The following is a 14,831-nucleotide window of genomic DNA, read 5'->3' as shown; positions in this document are numbered from 1 at the left end:
TACTTAACAAATGCAAGCAGTGTAACCTGGTTCTTTGCACCCTCAATGAATCCCCAATAATAATAATAATAATAATAATAATAAAAAACATAGTTTACCTGGAGGCAATGATAGGTCACCTAATGCTTCAGAGTGTTTCCAAAATTTGTGACATCTAAAGAGGGGAAGGAAGGAGTACTTTCATGTTTTAGTTTTTGGTGTATCTATGATTTTTGTCTAACAATAAAACCTGTGGCAGGCAGAATTCTTGGATGGCTCCCCTGTTCCTCACGCCTGTCTAACTGACTCTCCTTGAGTGTGAGTGGGACCTGTGGTCAGGAAGGGATATCACCCCCTTGATTAGGTTATGTTATAAGCCAAAGATGAGGAGATTCTGCAGATGTAATTAAGATCTCAAATCACTTGATTTTGAGCTAATAATAAATGAGACTATCATAGGTAGTCTAAGTCAGTTAAAAGCCTCCCCCGCTTTTTTAAGAAAGAGTTTCACTGTGCCACCTGGGTAGAGTGCTATGGTATCATCATAGCTCACAGCAACCTCAAACTCTTGGGCTCAAGAGATCCTCCTGCCTCGCCCTCCCAAGTAGCTGGGATTATAAGAGCTGGACACAACACCCAGTTCGCTTTTCTATTTTTATTGGAGACGGGATCTCACTCTTGCTCATACTGGTCTCAAACTCCTAAGTTCAGGTGATCTATCTGCCTTAGCCTCCCAGAATGCTAGGATTATAGGCATGAACCACCATGCTCAGCCCATTTGAAAGAGGGTCTAAAATCCCTTTCTAAACCAAGTGATTTTTCCTCTCTCAAGAAATAAAATGGCCATGTTGCGAGAGGACCTTTACTAGGTACTCAACAACCACATGATCTTGAATGAGAAGCAGAAAATATCCCCATAAAGAAATGCAAGCCAGTCAACACCTCAGTGCAGCCTGGTGAGACTCTGAACAGAGGATGTTCATGGCTTCTCACCACTGAAACTGTGAGATGATAAATATATGTTGTTATAAACCTGAAGTTTGTGGTAATATGTTACACAGAATAGAAAATATAAAAACAAAATAAATAAATAGTAGTAGATAGCACCTATTTTTAAAAGGAACATATTTCACAGAAAAAGTCACAGATGACGAATAAGTACGTGAAGAGATGTTCACCTAACTAGGAATGAGGAAATGCAAATCAAGACAATTTAACTGGCAAAGATAAAAAAGTTTGATAACACTAAGTATTTGAAAGGGTATAAGTCAATTAGATCAATAACACATTGTTAGTGGGATATAAATCAGTGTAATTTTTTGGAAATAAATCGATGTTTTCCTGTAAGTTCAAATATTCATAAACTCTAATGATTTTGCAATTTGACTCTAATTACTAGGTCATTAAATATGAAATGCCCAACTCCAAATCAAAAATTTAGCTTATTATATCCTAAAAAAGAAGCAGCACTCTTAATCAAAGTATGTGTATCAATTATCTACATAGCTTTGCCATCTTACTGGTAGCTTGTTTATGCCAGCAGCAAAAAAGCCTCGAGAGCAAATGGTTATAAAGCACAAAAGGTGTTTCCCACAGCTTGTTGAGAATTGAATATTTTTCCTTGCAAGAAGTGGTCCAAAGCCTGGAAGAAGTGATAGTTGGTGCAAGGTCTGGTGAATATGGTGGATTACAGAGAGTTTCCAAGAGGATTGAGGATTGACCTGTCTCTATTAATAAATCTCAACTACTTAATCATAAAACATCTTGATCATTTCATCTAATTGGTAGGCATCTGCTGCAAGTAATTGGCCAGGTTTCATGACGTTATATAGATAATAGCAGGGCTGGACCATCAAAAAGACACCATTAGCTTCTTTGATGAGTATTCAGTTTTGGACTGTATTTCTATACTTCATCTTTAGCCACCCATCCTGCTGAATGCTTTTAATTGTCAAAAAGAATCCATTTTTCATCACAAGTAATAATACAGTATAGAAATCATTTGCTTTTATGTCATGACAGCAAAGAAAGGCAAGGTTTAAGACCATTTCTCTGCTGACATTCATTTAATCCATGCAGAGCCCATGTATCTAGCTTCTTTACCTTGCTGATTTGTTTCAAATAGTCCAATATAGTTGCAATATTAATGTCAAACCTTGCTGCTATTTTACATGTAGGTTGAGATGGATTCACTTCCACTACAGCTTTCATCTCATCTTTACCCACCTTGGTCTTAATGTCACCCACATGACTGAGTTTCAAGAATAAAATTACCAGAATGACCAAAATGTAACTTATCAAACCATTGATGTACCATGCCTTCATTAGCCACATCCTTCCCAAACCCTTTGTTGATACATATTTTGAGATCTCTGACTTGTTTCTAAGATATGTATTCAAAAATAACATGAATGTATGACTTATTCACGGTTTCATAAAATTTGCTCTAAAAAATAAATTGAGAGATAATCACAAGCCAAACAATGCACTTGAAAGAATGAGAATGTACCTTTACCATAAAAATAAAATAAAAAGTGGCAGAGTAAAATGTCAGAGATGTTAACTGTCAATTTATTACTTAAGGAAATCAGACACTTCATACTTAATATATATCCATACCTAATATATATCCATGAAAAAGAGAAAATTTGGGAGGCGCCTGTGGCTCAGTGAGTAGGGCGCTGGCCCCATATACCGAGGGTGGCGGGTTCAAACCCAGCCCCGGCCAAACTGCAACAAAAAATAGCTGGGCGTTGTGGTGGGCGCTGTAGTCCCAGCTACTTGGGAGGCTGAGGCAGAAGAATCGCCTAAGCCCAGGAGTTGGAGGTTGCTGGAGCGACTCCGCTGCACTCTACTGAGGGCGAAAAAGTGAGACTCTGTCTCTACAAAAAAAAAAGAAAGAAAGAAAAAGAGAAAATTTAGCACAGGCATACCTAGAGACACATACAGCAACGTTCATAACAGTATTGTTCTTAATTAGAAAAAAACAGGAAGCAAAGCAAGTTGTGTTATATTCATATAATGAAACAAAATAGGAGGAAAATGAATGAGGAACAGGATAGAAGTAGAGTAGTTGCATAAACACACAGGGGAAAAGTATACCTCCAAAGACAATATATAAAATGCAGTATTGTCTGTAGATTGGAAACAATATATCATTTAGGCATGTGTGTGATATGTGTGTATGTGTTAAAGTTTAACTGTTTAAAAAGTAACTTAAGTGGGGTGTCTGTGGCTCAAAGAAGTAGGGCGCCGGCCCCATATGCCGGAGGTGGTGGGTTTAAACCCAGCCCCGGCCAAAAAAAAAAGTAACAAGTTACAGAACATTAACCACAAATTGAGGTAATGGCAACAACTGGGGGAAGTGAGGGGTGAAATAATATAGAGGTGCACAGAGGTAGGTGTAGACTATTAATGGTATTCTAGTTCTTGGGCTGTATTGTGGGTTACAAGTGTCTATGGCATGGTAGAAGGAAGGAAGATAGCAGAGAGAGATGGGCAGGGAGGTGCATAGGAGAGAGTCGGAGAACTGACCCAGATTCCATGCATTTCTGCAAGGTTTGTTACAATCATAAACAAACAACCATTAACATCACCTATTCAGGAAACGTTTTAGAGAGTCATTACTATTGTTCATCATGATGCAGCTCTCCTCTTTCAGAGGCACCTGGAAGATGCACCTCTTCTCTTTGATGTTAAACAGCACCAGGTGACTTGTCAGAGCAAAGAAAGTAAACACAAAGTGTTACTTTCAGGCTGAAGCCTTTTAAGAAAAGCAAGGTATGAGTCAGCATAGTGTTTTTCCCACATTAGTAAATACCTAAAGTATATGGCATTTGGTGGCAGGTTTACAGGTGAAGAAGAAACTGATATGGAAGTTGGAAAGAGGGCATCCATGTTGCATAGCAGTGAAATGATGAAATAATTGCTCTGATGACTCTAGAAGGATGTTCTGCACCTGGTGCACTTGGGCTCTAAGGGAGACATCAGGGACACAGAAGGTCTACACTGTGTGCCCAATGCTTTGAGCTGCCTTTGGTGATGTATTATGAAAGAAATAACCAAAGGAAAGATAGATGGTCTGTCTGCAAGCAGGAATGAAAGGAAAGTCTGGCTCAATGTCTTCAACAGGTAAATGGCATGGAAAAATTTCATTGATAAGTGATCTTCAACAGGACACATACAAGCGCACACACGTTGTAGATTCTGTCCATTCACCTCAGTCAAAAGCAAGTATTAAGTGCCTTCATATTGCACCCCTCACCATTATCCATGTACAGCACTCATTTCATCTTGAAAAACTGAAACTCTGTATTCATTAAACATTAAGTTCACATTCCCCTCTCCACTTATCCCCAGACACCCATCGTGCTATGCTTCTGTCTCTATAAACTTGCGTACAGGAACTCAGAAAGTGGACTCATACAGCATTTGTCTTTTTTGGCTGGCTTGTTTTACTTAGCATAACAAAATTGATAGACCTGAGAAAGGAGCCAGCAGAGGCAGTTCCTTTGCAGCATCCCCTGACAATAGCAGAGAGAAAGGCGTGTAGGTACCACCACTCAGACCTCCCTACTCTGAGTGGGACAAAGCTGTGAGAACACAAAGCTGTGAGAACACGAAGTGACTGTGCAGGACCCCAGCCGCAGAGAGGAGAAGCAGGAAGGGAAGGCAGTGGGAAGAGCAGGTGAAGGGGAGGCGAGAGACTCAGAGGTAGACTCCATGTAGGGAATCACGGTGCAGACCAGGCTGCCTGGAGCCCGCGGACATTCTCTAAAGCCCCCTTCTGGGGTGGTCCAGGGACAGACCTAAACCCTGTGCAGATCAGCCTTACTGGACACTGAGAGTAGAGGAGAGCTAGAGGAGAACTACTATCAGATGCACCAGGCTGGTCTTGTTGATGCAGGCACTGTGCTGGTCTTCCTGAGGTGCCCAGTGGCTTCTCCAAGCCAGAGGCAGAAATCCATTGCCAAGCACTTCCCTCAAGGAGTGTGGGTTGATCTGGGCCTGGAATGGGTAAAGAGGGGGCTTTGTGGGAGATCTGGCTTGATGGAGATGGAGCAACCCTGCCCCAGCTAGGAGAGGTGCAAGAGGAATATGGAGAAAATAGTAAGTAGACCAGTGATTGTAGTCACACAGGTCAGTCCTACAGGGCATAGCTTCCCACAGCCCCTTAAAGCCCTACGGTCAGATCTCCTGTGCTTCCAGCACAGCCTCTGCTCTTTGCAGCCACTGCCAAGCTGGTCTCACAGCTTTCAGTGCAGGTCAAAGTGCACTGCTTCTTCCTCCCTGTCCCCCAGATCACCTCTCAGGCTTCAGGTAGCATTTAGGTCACTGAGCTTCTGTCCCTGCTCCTGTGCAGACCCTGTGAGCCCCCATCAGCAACTGGAATTCAGTGGGCAGTCCCAGAACATCTGGCATCCCTCCTCAGTTCTGCAGCAATACCCCCTGGAATCTCAGTTCTATCCTGGGCTCATAGCCCCCCAACAAAGCCTCTCCATTCAGAGCTAAGCAGGAAATCCCATCCCTAAACGTTAGCAAGCTAATTCACAACAAACTGTTGCAGCTTTTTTGTAATCTGACAGCACCACCTACTGATGTGAGTCAATTTCAATTTTAATTTTAAAATTTTTATTTTTTTATTTTCTTCAGTTTCCAATTAATATGAGTGTACAAATTTTTAGGTTACATTGTTCTCACTTCCAAGGTAAAGTAGAGTTGTAGAAGAGCCCTTTAACCAAGGGGCATGAGGTTGTGAACACCTTCACATTGTGCACATTAGGTGAGATCCTGCCAATTCCCCTCCCTCCTCTTCTCTCTCTCCTCTCTCTCCCCCTTTGCTAGAGTACATTTGTGTTTTATTGTTCGTGTGGGCATGTAATTGTTTGTATATTGGTTTCATGTCAGTATTGAGTACACTGGATTTGTTTTTTTTTTTTTTCCCATTCTTGAGATACTTTACTAAGAAGAATGTGTTTCAACTCCATCCAGGTAAACATAAGAGATGTAAAGTCTCCCTCTTTTCTTATGGCTGAATAGTATTCCATGATATACATATGCCAGTTTGTTAATCTACTCGTATATTGGTGGGCATTTGGGTTGGTTCCACAACTTGGCAATTATGATTTGAGCTGCACAGCAAAGATTCTGGTGCAATGTCTTTGTGGAAAAAAAAATTTTTTTTCTTCTAAGTAGATACCCAATAATGAAACTACAAGAACAAATGAAAGTTCAACTTTTAGCTCTTTAAGAATTCTCCATACTTCTTTCCATAAAGGTTGCATTAGTTTGCAATTCCACCAGCAGTACAGAAGTGTTTCCTTCTCTCCATTTCTACACCAGCATCTCAGATTTGGGACTTTGTGATGGGGTTAAATCTTACTGGAGGTAGGTGATATCTCAGGGTGGTTTTGATTTGCATTTCTCTGATGATTAGGGACAATGAGCACTTTTTCATGTGTTTGTTGACCATTCATCTGTCATCTTCAGAGAAGTTTCTGTTCAGGTCTCTTCCCATTTATAAATTGTTTTCTCCTTTCTTGTTGATTAATTTGAGTTCTCTGTGGATTCTAGTTATCAGACCTTTGCCAGATTCACAGCATGCAAAAATCTTTTCCCATTCTGAAAGCTGTCTGTTTGCTTTGGTTGTGGTATCCTTAGCTGTGCAGAAGTATTTTTAGCTTCATCAAATCCTATTTATTTATTTTTGGTGGTGTTGCAATTGCCAAGGAGTCTTCTTTATAAAATCTTCCTAGGCCAATATTTTTAAGTGCTTCCCCCACACTCTCTTCTAGAATTATTATTGCTTCATGTCTTAAATTTAAATCTCTTACCCAGTGAGAATCAATTTTTATCTATGGTGAGAGGTGTTGGTCCAGTTTCAGTCTTCTACATGGAGATAACTAGTTCTTCTAGCACCAATCATTAAATAGGGATTCTTTTCCCCAGTGAATGCTTTTGTTAAGCTTATCAAAGATCAAATGATGATACATGCCTGGATGCATCTCTAGAGTCTCTATTCTATTCCATAGATCTATGTCTCTGTTTTTCTGCCAGTACCATGATGTTTTGATGTGGACCTGTAATATAACTTGGAGTCTGGTAATGTGATACCTGCAGATTTGTTTTCATTTCTAAGATTTGTATTGGCTATTCAGGATTTTTTCTTGTTCCATATGAAATGAAGTACTAGTTTTTCAAGATCTTCAAAGTATGACATTGGTGTTTTGATGGGAATGGCATTAAATCTGTAGAGTTCAGGTAGTGTGGACATTTTAACAATGTTGATTCTTCTCAGCCACAAGCATAGTATGTTCTTCCGTTTGTTAACATCTGCTATTTCTTTTCTCAGGGTTTCATAGTTCTCTTTATAGAGATCTTTCATGTCCTTTGTTAGAAATATTCCCAGGTATTTCATCTTCTTTGGAGCTACTGTAAAAGATATAGAGTCTTTGATTTTATTCTCAGCTTGACTAATATTGGCGTATTATGAAAGCTACTGATTTATGGGCTTTGATTTTGTATCCCAAGATGCTGCTTGATCACTTCTTGATTCTTGATCACTTCTAAGAGCTGTGTAGTTGAGTCCCTGGGGTTTTCCAGGTATACGAGCATGTCATCTGCAAAGAAGGAGAGTTTGACCTCCTCTGTCCCTATTTGAATATCCTTGATCCCCTTCACTTGCCTGATTGCAATGGCTAGGACTTCTAGCACTATGTTGAGTAGCAGTGGCAATGGTAGACATCCTTGTCTAGTCCAGATCTGAGTGGAAATTTTTCAGTTTTACTCCATTTAATATTATACTGTCTGTGGGTTTGTTGTAGATGGCCTCTACCAGTTTAAGAAATATCCCACCTAAGCCTATTAAGTTTTCTTATCAAGAAAAGATGCTGGGTATTGTCAAAACCTTTGCTGCACCAATTGAGAGAATCATATGAGTTTTGTTTTTGATTTTATTTATGTGGTGAATTATATTTATGGCTTCACATATGTTGAACAAACCTTGCATCCCTGGGATAAAACCCACTTAATCATGATGTATAACTTTTTAAATGTGTTGCTGTATTCTGGTTGCTAAGATCTTATTGAATATTTTTGCATCAGTATTCATTGATGATATAGGTCTATAGTTTTCCTTCTTTGTTGGGTTCTTTCCTGGTTTTGGAATCAGGGTGATATTTGCTACATAGAATGAGTTGGGGAGGATTCCTTCCTTCTCTAGTGTTCTGAAATAGATTATGCAATATAGGTACTAGTTCCTCTTTGAAGGTTTGGTAGAATTTTGGTGTGAAACCATCTGAAATGGTCCAGGGCTTTTATTTTCAGAAACATTTTATACAGGTTTTTATATCTGGTGCTATTTCACTGCTTGATACAGATCTATTCAAAATTTCTAATTCTTTCTGGATGAGTTTAGGAACATGGCATGCTTTCAGGTAATGGTCTATTTCCTATACATTTTCATATTTCTGGGCATAAAGTTTTTTATAATAATCATTGAGGATCTTTTATATTTCTATGGTATCTGTTGTTATTTCCCCTTTATCATTTTTGATTGAAGTTATTAGAGGTCTTACCTTTCTTTTTTTGGTTAGTCTTGGCAAGAGTTTTCACTTTTATTAATCTTTTCAAAGAACCAACTTTTTGTTTTGTTGATCTTCCAAATGATTCTTTTGTTTTCAATTTTATTTAATTATGCTCTAACTTTGGTTATTTCTTTTATTCTGTTGGGTTTGGAGTTGCACTGTTCTTCCTTTTCTAGTTGCTTGAGATGGCTCATTAAACTATTGACTTGCTCTCTTACTATTTTCTTGATGAAGACATCGCATGCTATAAATTTCCCTAAGGACTGCCTTTATAGCATCTCACAAGTTTTGATAGTTTGTAGCTTCATTATTGTTTTGTTCAAGAAATCTAATGATATTCTTCTTTTTTTTTAATTAAATGATAGCTATGTACATTAATGCAATCATGGGGTACAGTGTGGTGTTTTCACATACAATTTGAAATATTTTCATCAAACTGCTTAACATAGCCTTAATGTCATTTTCTTAGTTATTGTGTTAAGATGATTATGTTCTACCCTTAGAAAGATTCACTTGTACGCTTGTAAGATAAACCATAGAAGTGATCCCTCCAATCACCCTCCCTCCACCATGGTTTTCTTCTTAATCTTGTCTTTGAGCCTGCTGTTGTTCAGTATAAGGTTATTTAGTTTCTATGACTTTATTTAGAGATTTCTGTTGCTATTGAATTCAACTTTTATTCTGTGATGGTCCAAGAAGATACAAGGAATAATTTATATTCTTTTGAATTTATTGAAATTAGACTTGTGTCCTAAGATATGATCAATTTTGGAGGATGACCTGTGGGCTGATGAGAAGAATGTGTATTCAGTTTTGTTAGGATGAAATGTTCTGTATGTATCTATTAAGTCCGTTTGTTTTAGGGTTGTGTCTAAGTCCATTATTTCTTTGTTTAGTTTCTTCTTGGAGGATCTGTCTAGTACTGTAAAAGGGGTGCTAAAATCTCCAACTATAATAGGGCAAGAAGATATCATGTTGTTCAGATCATTTAGGGTTTATTTTACAAATTGAGGAGCATTTGGGTAGAATGTATAAATCTTAATTATTGAAATCTCTTCAGGTTGTGTGCTTCTCTTGATGAGTATGTAATGTCCATCCTTGTCTTCCTTATTTTTGTTGGTTTAAATTCAATAGTATCTGCAAATAAGATTTCAACCCCTGATTTTTTTTTTTTCTGATTTTTTCTGATTTCCATTTGCCTGGATTATTGCTTTCCATCCCTTCATCTGGAGTCTTGTTTTGCTCTTTGAGGTTAGAAGTGTTTCTTGGAGACAACAGATATTGGGCCTGTTTGTATCCAGCCTGTGCCTCTTTATAAGAGAATTCAAACCATTAACATTTATTGAGAGAATTGAGAGGTATGGTGGCATTTTAAATTTTTTAACTTTTTTTTTCTGTTTTAGCTTCTTTCCTTTTCTTCAAAGGAAACAAAGATTTTAATAATTATAGTTCAAATTTTGGGAGAGGGGTTTATTGTTAGGGGATTCATTGAGGGTACAAAGAACTAGGTTACAATGATAGCATTTGTTCGATAATGACACTCTTATAATTGTGTCCTGCCCCCAAAATGTGTACCACACATCATGGCCCCTCACCCACTCCCTCCTTCCCTCTCTTTGGTCTCCCCACCCCCCACCATGTACTAAGTCAATAATTGTCATCATATCAGAATTGAGTACATAGGATTTTTGCCTCTCCATTCTTGTTACACTTTACTAAAAATAATGTGTTCCACTTCCATCCAGGTTAATACAAAAGATGTAAAGTCTCTATTTTTTTAATATAGTCTTCCATGGTATACATATATGATACCTTGTTAATCCATTCCTGGGTTGGTGGGCATTTAGGCTGTTTCCATATTTTGGTGATTGTAAATTGAGCAGCAATAAATAGTCTAGTGCAGGTGTCCTTATGGTAAAAGGATTTTTTTTCTTCTGGGTAGATGCCCAGTAAGGAGATTGCAGGATCAAATGGGAGGTCTAGTTTGAGTTCTTTGAGGGTTCTCCATACTTCCTTCCGAACCGGTTGTACTAGTTTGCAGCACCACCAGCAGTGTAAAAGTTTTTGTTTATTTTTTTTCTTTTCTTTCCCTCTTCTTTCTATTTCTTTTCCCGAGGCAACAAAGAAGATTTCAATATATACAGTCACATTTTTCTTTTTTTCCTTCTTTCCTTTTCTTTATATTTCTGTTCTAAGATGACAAACAGGATTTTAATAATTACAGGTAAAAATATTTTTCTTCTCTTTTCTTTTCCCTCTTTTCCTTCTTTTTCTTTTCTTTCTTTCTTTTTTTTTCTCTTTTAAATCTTTAGAGTCAATTTAGTACAAAAGACTACAGTTAAGGCAAGAAAAGTAAAAGGGCCAGGCATGGTGGCTCATGCCTATAATCCCAGCACTGTGGGAAGCTGACAAGGGAGAATTGCTTAAGCTCAGGAGTTTGAGACTTGCCTGAGTGAGAGTGAGACCCTGACTCCTAAAACAATGGAAAAACCCAGCTGGGTGCTGCAGCAAACACCTATAATCCAGGCAGCTTCTGGAGGCTAAAGCAGCAGGATGCCCACAACCCGGAGTCTTAGGTTGTAGTGAGCTATGACACCTTTGCAGTCTGTGCAGGGGGGCAGGGTGGGATTCTATCTCAACAACAACAAAAAAAGAAAGAAAGAAAGAAAGAAAGGTACAAGGTGGAAGTGAAAGGGAAAAATAGAAAGATAAGAAAATTTTATTAAAAAGGAAACTAAACATGAGAACAAGCCAACCAAAAAGCTCTGGTAGTATGAAAAAATAGAACAGATCAACTCCACCAAAGATCATAATGGAGCTACTGCAGAACATCTTAACCATAAAGAAATTGTCAATTTTGTTTTTCTCTCATATGGAGGTATAGTTGTTTATCAATTAGTTCCATATTAGTATTAGGTGCATTGGATACTTGCTTTTCCATTATTGTGATATATTACTAAGAAGAATGTTCTTAATTCTATCCATGTAAATACAAAAGATGTAAAGTCTCCATATTTTCTTATGGCTGAATAGTATTCCATGATATACATATACCACAGTTTGTTAATCCATTCATACATTGATGAGCATTTGGGTTGGTTCCACAACTTGGCAATTATGATTTGAGCTACAGTAAACTTTCTGGTGGAAATGTCTTTGTGGTAAAATGTTTTATTTTTTTCCTTCTGGTTAGATACCTTATAATGGGATTGTGGGATCAAATAGAAGCATTTTAGTATTTTAAGGATTCTTGATACTTCTTTCCATAGAAACTATTTGTTTGCAATCCCACCAACAGTGTAGAAGTATATTCCCTTCTCTCCACATCCATGCCAGGATCGACAGCTTTGGGACTTTGTCGTATGGGTGCTGGGAGAATGGGGACTGATGACCCCATTCTTGGGAAAGTAAAAGCACCCCCAGAAAAAGAGTAAAAGTAAGCTGAATGAGTCAGAACAAAGAAAAGTCAGCTAGTTTACATTTAAGCTAGCCATTGCTAGCAAGCTTCTTGCCTTTTCTGAAATTCTAGCCTGTTGGGGATAGAGCTTACAAACACCCTGCTGGGTCTGTGAGCACTCAGAGGAGAATAATGGTCATAGAAAAGTCTACAACAAGTCCTAGAAAAAGATACATCTTCTACATTTCCTGCCCATTAAACAGGAAACGCAGATACCCATTGTGGAGATTTTGCATTTGCCTGGGGCAGAGACCAGGAGAGTAGCTCAAGCTCTGAGATATGGGCAGAAGAGCTTTTATCCCTTATAGCAGAGGAAAATCCTCCGTGGTGGTAATGGGAGGAAAATGCCTCCCTCCCACAGATCCCTCAGAGGAGATTAACACTGATGGCACTTTACTCCACAGAAAACTAGTGGAGCTTAACACCTCCATAGAAATCTGTGTGTGTGACCTCAAGCAGGAGGCTCTCCCTATCCAAGGCTCAGATTTCAGATTACTGAAGGCCACCCTTAAGGTTAATAATAATAATAGAAACTCATATGATCAATCCAAGAAACTGCTGACATCTTCGTTCCCTCCCTCACCTTACCCTCTGGGCAAATAGACTTCAATAAAATCAGAGTGGAGCAAACACTCTAGGCCATTGCCAGAATCCCATGATGGGCAATGGACCCCTGATTCCCACTTTTAATTCTACTCTATGTCTCTTTTCTTTCTTTACCACTGCTTCAAACCACATATTTCTTCAGTCGATTGCCACCAGTTTCCACAGGTCTTAGCAGATGCTGCTCTCAGGGTGGGACCCCAACATATGGGCTATTCTCACTAAGATTAGGTGATAACTAAGGGTGGTTTTGATTTGCATTTTTCTGATGAATAGAGACAATGAGCATTTTTTTCATGTGTTTTTGGCCATCCATTCATCTTCTTCAGAGAAGGTTCTATTCAAGTCTCTTTCCATAAATGTTGTTTGCTCTTTTCTGATTACTCTGAGTTCTCTGTAGATTCTAGTTATAAGCCCTTTGTCAGATTCATAGCATGGAAATATCTTCTCCCATTCTGAAGGTTATCTGTATGCTTTGTACCCTTAGCTGTGCAGAATTTTTTTTTTAAGTTTTTGGCCAGGGCTGGATTTGAACCTGCCACCTCTGGCATATGGGGCCGGCACCTTACTTGTTTGAGCCACAGGCACCACCCTGTGCAGAAGCTTTTTAGTTTGATCATGTTCCATTTATTTATTTTTGGTGTGGCTGTAATATAGGAAGGGGAGAAGGGAAAATGAAGGGAGCAGGAAAGAGAGGAACTGGTAAGCTCTCACTAAATGGGTATAATGTAGGGTTTTACAGCACAACCCCTGGGTGAGGGCTCAACTACAATTTGAACTTTACCTCACAGATGGAAATAATGAAACCTAATTATTTGTACCCTGAAGTTAATCTGAAATAAAAAAAATAAAAATTTTAAAAAGTAATTGTTGAAATGACAGATAGGAAATTCAGAATACGGATGGCAAATAAGATGAGTGGAAATGGCAATTACAGTAAAAACAAAATAAATGAATGGGATTTGATTAAATTTAAAAGCTTCTGCACAGCTAAGGAAACAGTCAATGAAACAAATATACAACCTACAGAATGGAAGAAAATATTCACAATCTATATATCTGACAAAGGGTTAATATCAAGAATGTACAGAGAATACAAACTAATCAGCAAGAATAAAGCAATCAATCCCATTAATAAGTGGGCAAAAGACATGAACAGGAAGTTTTTCAAAAGAGAATGTACAAGAAAGGTAGGAAAACCTGTTCAACATCCCCAATCATCAGGGAAATGCAAATTAAAACTACAATGAAATATCACTCTACCCTGTTTGGTGCAGATGTAGAGAGCAAAGAATGCTTTTGGTGGAAATGCAAATTAGTACAAGAGTATGAAGATTTCTCAAGGAAGTAAAAGTAGCCATTTGATACAGCAATCTACCCAAGGGAAAGTAAGTCATTTTATGGACACTCACACTCAAACATTTATTGCAGCACAATTCACAGTTGCAAAGAACTAGAATCAACCCAAGTGCCCAGAAATTCATGAGTGGATTAACAAAATGTGGGATATGTATACCAGGAAGTACTACTCAGCCATAAAAAGGATGGATTAATGCCTTTTGCATCAATTTGGAAGGAATTAGAAACAATTATCCTAAGAGAAGTATCTTAATAATGAAAAAATAAATACCACATGTAGTATCTAATAAGTAGGAATCAACTGATGGGCACACAAGTGCACAGGAGAAAGTACCAGCCACTGGAAAACAAGCAGAGGGACTGATAAGAAGAAAGAAAAAAAAAAAACCACCTAATGAGCACACTGAACACTATCTGGGTGATGGGCATATTTATAGCCCTACCTCAAGCCATGTAACAAAAATACTTGTACCTCATTAATTTTTTTTTTTTAGAGACAAAGTCTCACTTTGTCACCCTTGGTAGAGTGCCATGGCGTCACAACTCACAGCAACCTCCAGTTCTTGGGCTTAGGCAATTCTCTTAAGCCTCCTGAGTAGCTGGGACTATAGGCCCCGCCATGGGGCCGGGTATGAACCGGCCACCCTCAGTATATGGGTCCGGCGCCCTACTTACTGAGCAACAGGCACCACTCTATACCTCATTAATATTTTGAAATTAAAAAGAAGAGAGAAGGCCAGATGTGGTGGCTCACACCTGTAATCCTACCACTCTAGGAGGCCATGGCAGGTGGATTCTTGAGCTCAGGAGTTCTAGATCAGCCTGAAAAAGAGTGAAACCCTGTCTCT

The sequence above is a fragment of the Otolemur garnettii genome, unplaced genomic scaffold, assembly GCF_000181295.1.
Source record: "Otolemur garnettii isolate 467f Iridium unplaced genomic scaffold, OtoGar3 scaffold00091, whole genome shotgun sequence".
NCBI lineage: Eukaryota > Metazoa > Chordata > Mammalia > Primates > Galagidae > Otolemur > Otolemur garnettii.
The sequence above is the reverse complement of the archived record's forward strand: the minus strand, read 5'-3'. Positions refer to the sequence as shown.